The sequence below is a fragment of the Hordeum vulgare genome, chromosome 4H, assembly GCF_904849725.1.
Source record: "Hordeum vulgare subsp. vulgare chromosome 4H, MorexV3_pseudomolecules_assembly, whole genome shotgun sequence".
Lineage (NCBI taxonomy): Eukaryota > Viridiplantae > Streptophyta > Magnoliopsida > Poales > Poaceae > Hordeum > Hordeum vulgare.
Genome location: NC_058521.1, coordinates 389,155,226 through 389,167,937, shown reverse-complemented (window position 1 = coordinate 389,167,937; position 12,712 = coordinate 389,155,226).

Here is a 12,712-nt window from a genome sequence, read left to right as displayed (position 1 = left end):
CCAGGGCCATGGGTTGGAACTCAAAGTCTCGAGATCCATTGATGGGGGTGGCAAAGGGTTATTGAACATGTTGGTTTGGTCCTGGGGTTAACTCCACCACACAAACTAAAAAGCTTGTCAAATCTGGTCACAGACACCAGGTGTTTGACAGAATGACCAGGGCATCTAGAGATGTTTTCTATCCACCAAAACTTTCATATAGGGGTCTCCTTGGATGCAACCAATGATGGCATAGTTAGATTTGGCAACACAAAAACTTCCTAGTGCAACATTAGCAAAAGTCCATTTCTGGACAGAAACAAAATGATGATACAACAAGGTCTTAAACAATATAGATGGGGCGTAAATCTAGTACTTAAGGGTTTTGCAGGGTCTACTACAAGCACAAAAAAAATTCAAAGGCATTGGAAAATAAAATAATATGGTTGTAGTGCAAATTGGTAATCTGGTGCAGAACAGAAAAAAAGAAGTAGTGCTCAAATTTTTTAGAAGACCAATATATGTTTTTGCATAAAACTCATTTATATGAACCCCTTGACCACTACAAATTTTTGTAGAATTTTTGAAGACTTATACCTAGGGGTTGTAGTATAAAACACCAACTTGGACCAGAATAGAAAAGAAGATAATGAGCATAACTTTTCCAAAACACTCATCTAGGTTATTGCATAAAAGTGATCCAAAAACACATGAGGTTATTACCAAGTTTTTGTGAAACTTTTAAAAGAAGTTATCAGATGCTTGTAGTTCAAATCAGCCCTTTAAAGAATTTAGAGGTAAATCTTTGAATACATGAACCCTAAAGAAATATTTATAAAAATGCCTTCATTTGATTTGGCAATAATTGGAAAATATTTGAGGCAGCACTCAGATCAATAATATCTTTCAAAAACTCCTCCTTAAGAAAGAAATATTTTTATAAAGTAAAACAAGGAAGGGGTCTGAAAATAGCAGAAAATCCAAGGATAAATTTTTGAAATCACCAAGGCTAATTTTAAATAGAAAAAATCATGCCCAAAATTTTGGGGTGTTACAAACTCTACCCCCTTAAGAAAATCCCGTCCTCGAGATTTGTTAGGGACGTTGCAAAATATAAACTCCTACCACGCTGCAGTATCTACATGAAAATAATTACTCCACAAGGTTATAGTAACAACGATAATTGGTGCAACTTTGGTGGTACATGGGCTACAGGCTATTGCTATGGTTGGGGAAAACGGGGTGTTGCTTCAAATGGCTACGACAAAATTTTCGAAAAAGGAAAATTTCCTATTTTCCAAATTTGTGCTTGTCGTACCCGAGTATATAGTGCTCACTCTCACTGACACGTGGGCCTAGGGCCCACTGTCAGTCTCTTCTTCTTCCTCCGTCTCTCTTCTCTTCTCTCTCTCGCGCGCGCTTTCCGCTACTTTCTCCACGCGTGGCGTCTAGCTCGTAGGCGTCTAGGTCCGTACCGTGGTAGTGCACGACATGCTAGCTGCCGGTGCAACGTGCACTCGCGTCGCGGGCCAGCGCTTTGTCGGCACTGCTCGCAGATTCGTGTCCGAACAACGGTGATCGAGCGACGAGTGGCGCGGGTGGACTGTGTCCATCACGCATCGATCTGAGGCTATAAAATGACCGCGTGCTTCTCTCCTCTACCTCACACTCGGCCTCACGCTTCATGCTTCCTCCTTCTCTTCCTCTCTGTTCGCAGGAGCTCGAAGGGAGGCTCCAATGGTGGACGAGCACCCGGGGTGGATGATAGTCCTGCTGGCTGGGATAATGGCGACGCTGATTGGGTTCTCAATGCTCCTATGTGTGATGATCCAGGATGATCGACGTGATGCTATTGCTCGGGTGGCGGCTCTCCAAGTGGCAATGAACACGAAGACTAGGCGCGCGCAAAAATGCAGGGGTGGCTGCCAGCGTGTTGATATCACTTTGCAAAAATAAAATACTCACCGTGTATTCCTTTCGGAGAAACTGTGGTGTTAGCGAGGCAATTAGCTAGGGTTCCGTGTTTGTGGTTCTGCTCTTAGTGCATTAGTAGAGTGTGTGTGGTTGTGAGCCGATTAGCATGCGAATAAAATCTTGTCAAAAAAATAATTTTGCTGCATTTGTTATATTAGGAAAAATAATTACACAAGGGTCATCCCAAGAAAAGCAATCCAAGGCAAAAATTCGCAGCGATCACACAATTAAAACACATGATGCAGTAATTTACAAGGCAAGGTACAACCATCACATTACACAATCGTAACTATACTGGTAGATACAACAAAGCATTTACGAAAGACGCAAAAGAAAAATCTAATGGTCATGAGGGAATATTCCTTGAAGTGGAAAATCTACTTCGTCTTCAGGGATGAGCGGTTGGAGGACTCGTAAAATGTGTCCTGCTGGGTCTATCCTCAGGGGTTCGCCAATGGTGATCTGAGGGTTTTGGATGGCGAGGTTCTGGAGAAAATCCATCACGTGTTGGGTCAAGCGCTCTTGAGCGATGACATACTGCACGAGCCTGATCAATAAGGGGTCTCTCTCTCTGAACGGCTTCCCGGAAAATACGCTGCTCCTCTAGGCACTGGACGACTCGGAAAATAACAGTACCCCCCTTTCACTGGCGTATGGTACTGCATATCGAACACGAGTAACTACTTCGTAGGCAGCAACCTCTATGGCCATTTCCACGGTAGGCATAGATTTTCCGCTGAAGCAGACTTCTATGGGGTCTTGGTTAGGGTCCACTGGGAAAATGTGCACAACTGCCCAATATTTCGAGGTAGTGGAAGTGATCCTCGATTTGAATAGCTCGTACCGGGGTGGAAGGGGAGAACCCATGGTACTACGGCTAAAATCCCACAATACATTAACAAAACTGCCCGGAGTTGCATCCGGAGTTCTGAGGTAACTGCCTTGGGGTAGCATGGCAAAAGGCTGTGAATGTAGTGCACAAGGTGAGGGATACTGGAAAGATCACTGGGTGACTCTTATATATGCGGGGTTGGGGCACAAGTTGTAGGTTGGGTTGGTCTCGGTGGTTGGCTTCGCTCTAACGTGGTTCGATCAAGGCCACAGATAATAGTCCATGAAATGTGACATATTACTGTGGTGGTCGGTTGGGAATCAGTTTCCCGCTGTTACGTCCAACTATAGCTATGCATCCCAAAAGCATACACAGATGACTATCTGTGGTACTTATAAAAATAATGGTACAAAAACAGCTTGCCCATTTGTTTTGTGATAATACCAGCTCATACGTTACACGCAAGAGAACTCTAAAGCAGTGTTAAGGCTTAGTATACTTCGTTTACATCTAGGTGAATTGGTCTTGCGGACGTCGAGTTTGCTGGAACTACGGCATCACGGTTGCTCGGGGAAGAAGGTGGAGCTACAAGGTTGGGTTAGCGGTGGTGTCCATTGGTGGTTGTTGTGGCTACCGTTCCGTTGGAGGAAATCCCCAAAATGCGGCGAAGCTCCTCACGGGAGATAGGCGCATGATTCGGGTCAGCAGCTGGGACAGACCTCTGGAGCTCAATCGGTCTCCCAAACATCACTATAGGGTTGATGGCGTCGGGCTCCACTTATCTCCTCCTTGGTTCAAGAAGGGCCAACTCTTCACGAGCTACAAGCAGGTCGAGGGTGACCTGAGCATACAGTGCCTCTTGCGCTCTCAAGTAGTGCATAAGGTGCAACAGGGTGGGGTCGGTCTCATGGTCTCCGCTGGCGACTTGGAGCGGCCTACCATAACCTTCACGGCTAGGGTAGTAGTAGAACAAGCGACAGTTAACTCCTGGCGATAGGTGCCGGAGTTGAACTATTACCTCTCGAGCTGCCTGCTGGATGGCTTCGGGCTCGTAGGAAGTTGTCCTGCAGGTGAACCGATGGGGACGCTCTTGGGTGACACTCCTGCCGTAGATGTGTACCGTGGCCCAAAAGTGACGAATGGCATCACTCGTGTGCTCTTGGTACTCAACATACTCTAGAGGCTCTTCCATGGCAAAGGTACGACGGGTCAGGTTGGCTAGGATGGCTACAAAACCTCCTTGCTCTGCAGCAGTTGTCTCATTGTAGACAATTGGGCCTGGCATCTTGATGTGGTAGTGGTTGTGATGTGCTATGCTGTGCAATCGTTCCCTTTATAGAAAAGGAGAACGTAGTCTTCTCTCGCAAGATTGCGAGAAAGGACAAATTGGTCGTGGGTCACTGGCGTGTGACCACACGGCTAGTCGGATAGGTTGGACACCGATTGCCTAAAGGTGTTGGCGAACACTATTCGGGCTACTGGTTTGGGCAGGCTGGGTTGGGTGGTTTCCTAGGTTTATTGACCCGGCTAAGATAGAATTAGCCAATGGTGAGCCTGGCTCCGATACCAAGGTTGCCAGGACCGGATTTTCAGGGATTTTAATTGCCCTTCAAAATGGCCCTTGTGCATTCCAGCCCGAGGAATACAGTAAGCTGGTGCACGAATCCTTGATACATTTGTCCAAGAAAAATTACAAACTTGAAGTACAAGACCGAGGTGGTCCATAGAGTACATCATGTTAGGAAAGCAACTTGTCTGTATTGAAGGCCCAAGGGGCATATATATATTACACATGACTTGAGGTGCAAGGAAAGTAAACATAGACTAATAAGGACTCCTAGACTAATACTAATAGACTAATAAGGACTCCTAGACTAATACTAATACTTCCTAACACCCCCGCTCAAATGCAAAGCGTATGCAATAGCATTGCATTTGAAGAAGTGTAATACTAAAAAAAATATGATAATCCAAATCCGCGTCTTGAGAGTGTCATCGTAGCATGAAGAGTCTTCAAAACTTGTCGAGTCAACGAAGGAGAGAACAAAGAGATGGCACATCAGAAGTAGACACCACATCACTTGAAGATACAAGATAAGTATCAAGAGAAGATGGGTTGTCAAAAGAAGATGGCACATCAGAGGAAGACACCGAAGAGATGGCACATCAGAGGAAGACACCGCATCAGTTGAAGATACAAGATAAGTATCAAGAGAAGATGGGTTGTCAAAAGAAGATGGCACATCAAGAGGATAAAGCATTGCGCAGAAAATCATAGTGCACGACAACCGTCGACGAAAGAAGCTCGGCGGATAAGGCACCATGGACGTAGATCGACAATGCAAAAGAAGTCGAGACAATCCTATAGAAAACAACAAGGGCAAGTAGGCCACAAAAGTTGCATAGAAAGGATCAGGACCGTAGAAAGGCTGACGGACTAAGGTATGGTGGACTCGCATGCATGAGAAAACACAAAATATCAACGAATTTGGTGGACGCAGCGGAAAACAAGAAAGCTAAAAGCTAAGAAGCATACACGACACAAAGATGCAAAATCCATCGTGTATGCAGAAGACATTGTACTTTTTTTTTCTTTTCTTTTCTTTTTAAGCTAAGCTGTGAAGTAGCAGCAGAAAGTAGCTAGCAGTAGCAGCTAGCAACAGGTAGCACCATGTAGCAGCAGGCAACACCAGGTGGTAGCCAGTAGCAGCTAGCACCAGCAGGCAACATGGGGTGCAGCGGGAACAGAGCATGCAGATGGAACGGACCAGCGGCCAGTACCAGCAGAACGCAACAGCTGACTCGGCCTCAACACAGGTTTGACCAGATGGCGTCAAACCAGGCGAGCCTCGGCCTCCTCATGAACCGCGACTCGGAGATCACCGAGCAGATCCTCCGGTAGGCCCGGGAGCGGCAGGAGCCCGAGATCCGCCCGCCCAGAAAGATCTGGGGCCGCCTCGATCTGGGCGGACTGGGGCAGGGAGGAGGCCGGAGGCGGTGGCGGCCGGAGGCGGCAACGACTGGAGGCGTCGGCCGCCGGCCGAGGCGAAGGTGGCGGCCGCGGCGCGCCAGGAGGCGCAGACGGCGCGGAAGCTACGGAGGTCGAAGGAGGGTCGCCACCGCGTTTGCGGTCCAGAGAGCCTCTTGCACAATCGGCGATGTAGCGCACGTCCCGAGCAATTTCCATCGCGTTGACGATAACTTGGGCAACGTTGCCGACGACTTTAAGCGTCTCCCATGCGGGTGCCACCACATCGCGGGCGCGACTGATCGCGTGGTACACGCGGCTCGGTGAGCAGGACCTCGGCAGGGCGCGTGAAGGGGGAGGGAGAGCAGAGCGAGACGGCCAGAGGACGATGGCGGCATCGCGAGGGTAGGGAGCGTCCGGTCGAGAGGAGGTTGGTGGCGTCGCGAGATTGGATCTGCACGAGTTGTGCGTGCTAAAAAATTAACCTAAGCTCTAATACCATGTTAGGAAAGCAACTTGTCTGTATTGAAGGCCCAAGGGGCATATATATTACACATGACTTGAGGTGCAAGGAAAGTAAACATAGACTAATAAGGACTCCTAGACTAATACTAATAGACTAATAAGGACTCCTAGACTAATACTAATAGACTAATAAGGACTCCTAGACTAATACTAATACTTCCTAACACATCAAAAGGTTTCTAATGGTTGATGGCAGAAGAGGTTCGGGGATCTCCAGCGTCTATGGGACTCCATTTCCCACAAGGACAACTGACCTGAAATAATTCCTATCTCACGCGGCTACTGTCTTTGGCACCTATGTTCCGGGCTTATCGTAATGTTCCTCCCCTCCAAGCACGCAATCTGGCCAAGACAATAGCCAGGGACAAGACAGTGAGTACTTTGAGTGTACTCGCAAACATCATAAAACAAACATAAATTAGCAGGGTTAATCACACCCGTAATAATACCAAAAATACTTCGTCGACCTAGAAGTACTTCTTAAGTACTAGTAATGAGAATATAATCATACTGAGAATTAATAAGCAATCAATAAGAGTAAAATTAATGGATGAAATATAAAACATGCCTCCGTCGGGCATCTGAGGAACACCACATACAAGGCTTGAATAAAATAATAACGCGCATGCCACAGTCGGGCGCTTGAGCGACACCACATAAAGGGCTTATATGACATAATAAACATGCCACAGTCGGGCATCTGAGCAACACCACATAAAGGGCTTATATGAAATAATAAACATGCCACAGTCGGGCATCTGAGCGACGCCCCATAAAGGGCTTATATGAAATAATAAATATGCCACAGTCGGGCGTATGAGCGACACCACATAAAGGACTTATATGAAATGATAATCAATAAAGAATATCCAGGAGGTAGAACCGTCCCAGGGATATTCAACAATCATAATCATAGGGGTTAGTCCACAGATAATAATGTTCTTAACCATCCACCATATTTCCTGTTTAGTCTCGTGCTTCATTAACTACCTCCAAAGACCGACACTGAGACCGACACTGGACTAGTCAACCAGTCGTCCTTGACCGTGGACACGGCTACTCGAATAGTTTTGACTCTGTAGAGGGTGTACTCTTTACCCACAACCCTTTCAATAGTCACTCGGACTAATCCCACGTACAATATTTTAGAGTAAAACCTCAGAACCATTACACACCCATTCTTCTCCCAGAAGACCGATATCACTCAGACTACGATGCCAGAGAAGAACCATAAGACGGGGAGGGTCCAACCTCTACTAGCATGGGATCAAATTTATACCGTGCACTAATAGGGGAAAGACCTTCCCCTCTCGGTCCCATACCAGAAACACCCATGCCCCCTGACTGGATGACTGGATTTAGTCCAGTGCCCCGGATACCTTTATCCCGGCCTCTCTACTTGGTGTGTACCTGGTAATAGGTTTACCTCCTACTAAAACATATTCCTTTTCAGGAAGACCTGTGGCAGCACGATAGGTTAAGGTGACATACTGACAAGAGTCGATCTACGATCGACTCGGGAGGTTTAGATATTACTTGCATGATTAGCACGAACAAAATGCAGGCCGAGTCACTACCTGCCGTACCCTAACATGCCTTGCTGACTGATGACCCACAAGTATAGGGGATCAATCGTAGTCCTTTCGATAAGTAAGAGTGTCGAACCCAACGAGCAGCAGAAGGATCTGACAAGTGGTTTTCAGCAAGGTAAAATCTGCAGGCACTGAAATTGTCGGTAACAAGTGATTGTGTGGTGAGATGATTCGTAGCAAGCAACAAGTAACAAAAGTAGCAATGGTGCAGCAAAGTGGCCCAATCCCTTTCGTAGCAAGGGACAAGCCTGGACAAAGTCTTATAGGAGGAAAAACTCTCCCGAGGACACGCGGGAATTTCTGTCATGCTAGTTTTCATCATGTTCATATGATTCACGTTCGTTACTTTGATAGTTTGGTATGTGGTTGGACCGGCGCTTTGGTACTGCCCTTACTTGGACAAGCATCCCACTTATGATTAACACCTCGCAAGCATCCGCAACTATGAAAGTAGAATTAAGACAAAGTCTAACCATCGTATTAAACTAGTGGATCCAAATCAGCCCCTTACGAAGCAACGCATAAACTAGGGTTTAAGCTTCTGTCACTCTAGCAACCCATCATCTACTTACTACTTACCAATGCCTTCCTCTAGGCCCAAATAATGGTGAAGTGTTATGTAGTCGACGTTCACATAACACCACTAGAGGAAAAACAACATACAACATATCAAATTACCGAACGAATACCAAATTCACATGACTACTATTAGCATGACTTATCCCATGTCCTCAGGAACCAAAGTAACTACTCACAAAGCATAATCATATTCATGACCAGAGAGGTAAGGAGTAGCATCAAGGATCTGAACATAATCTCTTCCACCAAGTAATCCAACTAGCATCAACTATAAAGAGTAATCAACACTACTAGCAACCTTACAAGTACCAATCGGAGTCGCGAGATGGAGATTGGTTACAAGAGATGAACTAGGGTTTGGAGATGAGATGGTGCCGATGAAGATGTTGATGGTGACGAGTCCCCTCCGATGACAGGAGTGTTGGTGATGACAATGGCGACGATTTCCCCCTCCGGGAGGGAAGTTTCCCCGGCAGGATCGTCCTGCCGGAGCTCTAGATTGGTTCTGCTCATGTTCCGCCTCGTGGCGGCGGCGAAACCACGAAAAATCTCCTCCTTGATTTTTTCCTGGATGAAACCCTTTATATAGCAAAAGAGGGGGGCAAGTGGGCATGCAGGGTGCCCACAAGCCCTCATGGCGCGGCCTGGGGGGTGGCCGCCCCGTGCACGCTTGTGGCCACCTGCACGCCCCCCTCTGGCACTTCTTCGGCCCAGTATTTTTGATAAATCTGGAAAAAAATCCTCATTGATTTTTACGGTGTTTGGAGTTGCGCAGAATAGGTATCTCAAACTTGCTCCACTTTCAGGCCAAAATTCCAGTTGACGGTATTCTCCCTCTTCATGTAAACCTTGCAAAATAAGAGAGAAAAGGCATAAGAATTGTACCGTGAAGTGAAATAACAGCCCAAGAAGCGATAAATATCAACGTGAAAACATGATGCAAAATGGACGTATCAACTCCCCCAAGCTTAGACCTCGCTTGTCCTCAAGCGAAAGCCTAGCTCAATAAATATGTCCACATGTTTAGGGTGAGAGGTGTCGACAAAACAAGAGACGAACATGCATGCATCATGATCATGATCAGAACAGCAATACCAACATATAATCTCTCATGCTAAAGTGATAATTCCTTCACAAAGTAAAGCATGGATCAAGAACCTTACCGAGAAGTAACAACCGATAGCCTTTAGTCAGGGAAGCAATTGCAATTTATTAGAACATCAAAAAGAGTCAAATAAGAGCTTGTAAAGCAAATCCACATACTCAATCATTCTTTCCTTCTCTACAATTGCTACAACTCACGTGGTACTCATGAGATCAAAGTTTCAGCTGGACACAGAGAAAGATAGGGGCTTATTGTTTTGCCTCCCAACTGCTTACCTCAAGGGTAATGTGAACAATAATAATTCATGAATACTTACCTCCAAGTTGACATATGAATATAGATCTTTCCCAAGCATATGACGTTAGCCAAGATAAAGGCGAGATAAGGAATTGGTGAAGATCACCATGACTCTTTCAAGGGCAAAAAGTAAAGGTACAAGATAGGCCCTTCGCAGAGGGAAGCAGAGGTTGCCATGCGCTTTTGAGGTTTGGATGCGTGTTCTCTTAGTGCGGAGGAACGTCACTTTATATTTCCCCCTGTGATAAAGAACTTTATTATGTAGTTCGTCGCTTTTATGTATTCCTCATCACAGGTTCGTACAAAGTTTATTTTTCACACACTAATAGATCATACATATTAGAGAGCAATTTTTATTGCTTGCACCGATGACAACTTACTTGAGGGATCTTATTCAATCCATAGGTAGGTACTGTGGACACTCATGGCAAAACTGGTTTGAAGGTTTATGGATGCACAAGTAGTATCTCTACTTAGTGCAGGAGGTTTTGCTAATATGAGGTGGAAGAAATCGTCACATGCTAAGGGATCTCTAATCATATAACATTGTTCGGAGCCAAGCAAACACAATTCATTATGTTGTCTTCCTTGTCAAACATCTACTTCTAGGCATGCAATAGTTTAGTGAGTGTTCACAATCATAGATGGTGTGAGAGATGATATATTTATATGTGAACCTCTCCTTCTTTATCACTTCCTATTAATTGCAACCATGACCAAGGTCTACGTTTGCCTACCCTCAACAAGTTTCAATCCTCATTCTTTTTATATGTGAAGCCATCTCTTGCCATAAGATCACTACATGATCTTTCATGCTTTTGTTCTATTCTCACTCTTTTGATCATGGCAAGAGGCAAAGCCCTTCAACTAAGACACTCTTTATTATATGGCTCACGAGCTCGAATACATAGGGGGTGACACAAAGCAAAACTCAAGACTAAAACACTAAGACTTTTACTCTACTAGAAAAAGAGAAAACTGAAACAAAGGTAAAGGCAAAAGATGTGATGGTGATACGATACCGGGGCAACTCCCCCAGCTTGGCACAAGCCAAGGGGCCGGATTGCCCATACCAATGCTCAGTTGTCTTCCTTTGGTGGTGATGGTGGAGTTGTTGCTGAAGAGGTCTTGAGCTTGTTTAATTTCCACTTGAGCATAAAATTCTGCTCCCTCGGATCATCATTTTCCTCTTCAAGCTTCTACACCCTTTGGCATAATTCCTGCTTACTCTCCTGCAGGAAATGAGAAGGGATAAACAAGGTCTTAGGCTTCTTCCTTGAGTCAGGGAGGCTCGACTTCTTGAACTCCACATGCATGCGTCCAGGTTGAGGTAGAGGAGCCTCCTCTTCATCGGAACTCGTTTGTTCCTTCCCCTTGGGATCATAATCTTCTTCCTCATTAGAGGTCCAGCCATAAGGATCAAAGTCCCCATAGACCTTGGGGCTAGAAAGGTAATCAGCCACATAGCTCCCCCCTTTGAATCCTGAGAAGACATCTTGACCTAGATTTGCGGCAGAAAACAGGTTCGAAACAAAAAACAGAAGAAATCTGCCTGATGCAGGGGTCACACCAAACGGAAGTATATATAATGATTTTTTCCAAACCATAAGGAGTGCCCTGCACGAAAACGGAGTCCGGGAGGCGCACGAGGTGGCCACAAGCCCTCACGGCGCGACCAGGGGGTGGGCCCGTGCAGTGCAGGCTTGTCGCCTCCTCGCGCACTTTCCGGACTACTTCCAATTTTTGTATTTTTTCAAATATTCCAAAACGGAGAAAATTTCCTACTGGAAAAGCTTTGGACTCTCTTTTCTTACCGAATCACATACCTCTTTGTTTTCGGAGTGTGAAACAGGCTGATAATCATCCCTTAGGTATTCCTCCAGAGTTATGGTATTGATAATATTGCTCTCAACATTTATGGGAGTACCTGAGATATAATGCTTAATTCTCTACCCATTTACAAATCTCGGACAATTACCTTCCGTGTTGTTCATGTTGATAGCACCGAAATGATATACTTCCTCAACAACATAGGGACCTTCCCATTTGGAGAGAAGCTTGCCTGCAAAGAATCTTAAACGGGAGTTATATAACAAGACATAATCACCTACATTGAACTCACGCTTTTGTATCCTCTTATCATGCCACCTCGTAACCTTCTTTTTGAACAGCTTGGCATTCTCATATGCTTGAGTTCTCCATTCATCAAGTGAGCTAATGTCAAATAACCTCTTCTCACCGGCAAGTTTGAAATCAAAGTTGAGCTCTTTGATTGCCCAATAAGCTTTATGCTCTGGCTCAAGAGGTAAATGACATGCTTTACCGTACACCATTTTGTACGGAGACATGCCCATGGGATTCTTATAGGCAGTTCTATAAGCCCACAGTGCATCATCGAGCTTCTTAGACCAATTCTTTCTAGACCTGTTGACAGTCTTTTGCAGAATTAGTTTAATCTCTCTGTTGCTTAGCTCTACTTGACCATTGGACTGAGGGTGATAGGGAGACACAATTCTATGGTTGACATCGTACTTAGCAAGCGTTTTGCAGAAAGCACCATGAATGAAGTGTGAACCACCATCGATCATTAGATATCTAGGGACTCCAAATCTAGGGAAAATAACTTCTTTTAGCATCCTGATAGAGGTGTTGTGATCAGCACTACTAGTGGGGATAGCTTCTACCCACTTAATGACGTAATCAACAACAACTAAGATGTGAGTATACCCATTGGATTTTGGAAAAGGTCCCATATAATCAAAGCCCCAAACATCAAATGGTTCAATGACAAGTGAATAGTTCATAGGCATTTCGTGACGTTTGCTAATATTACCTATTCTTTGACATTCGTCACAAGACAA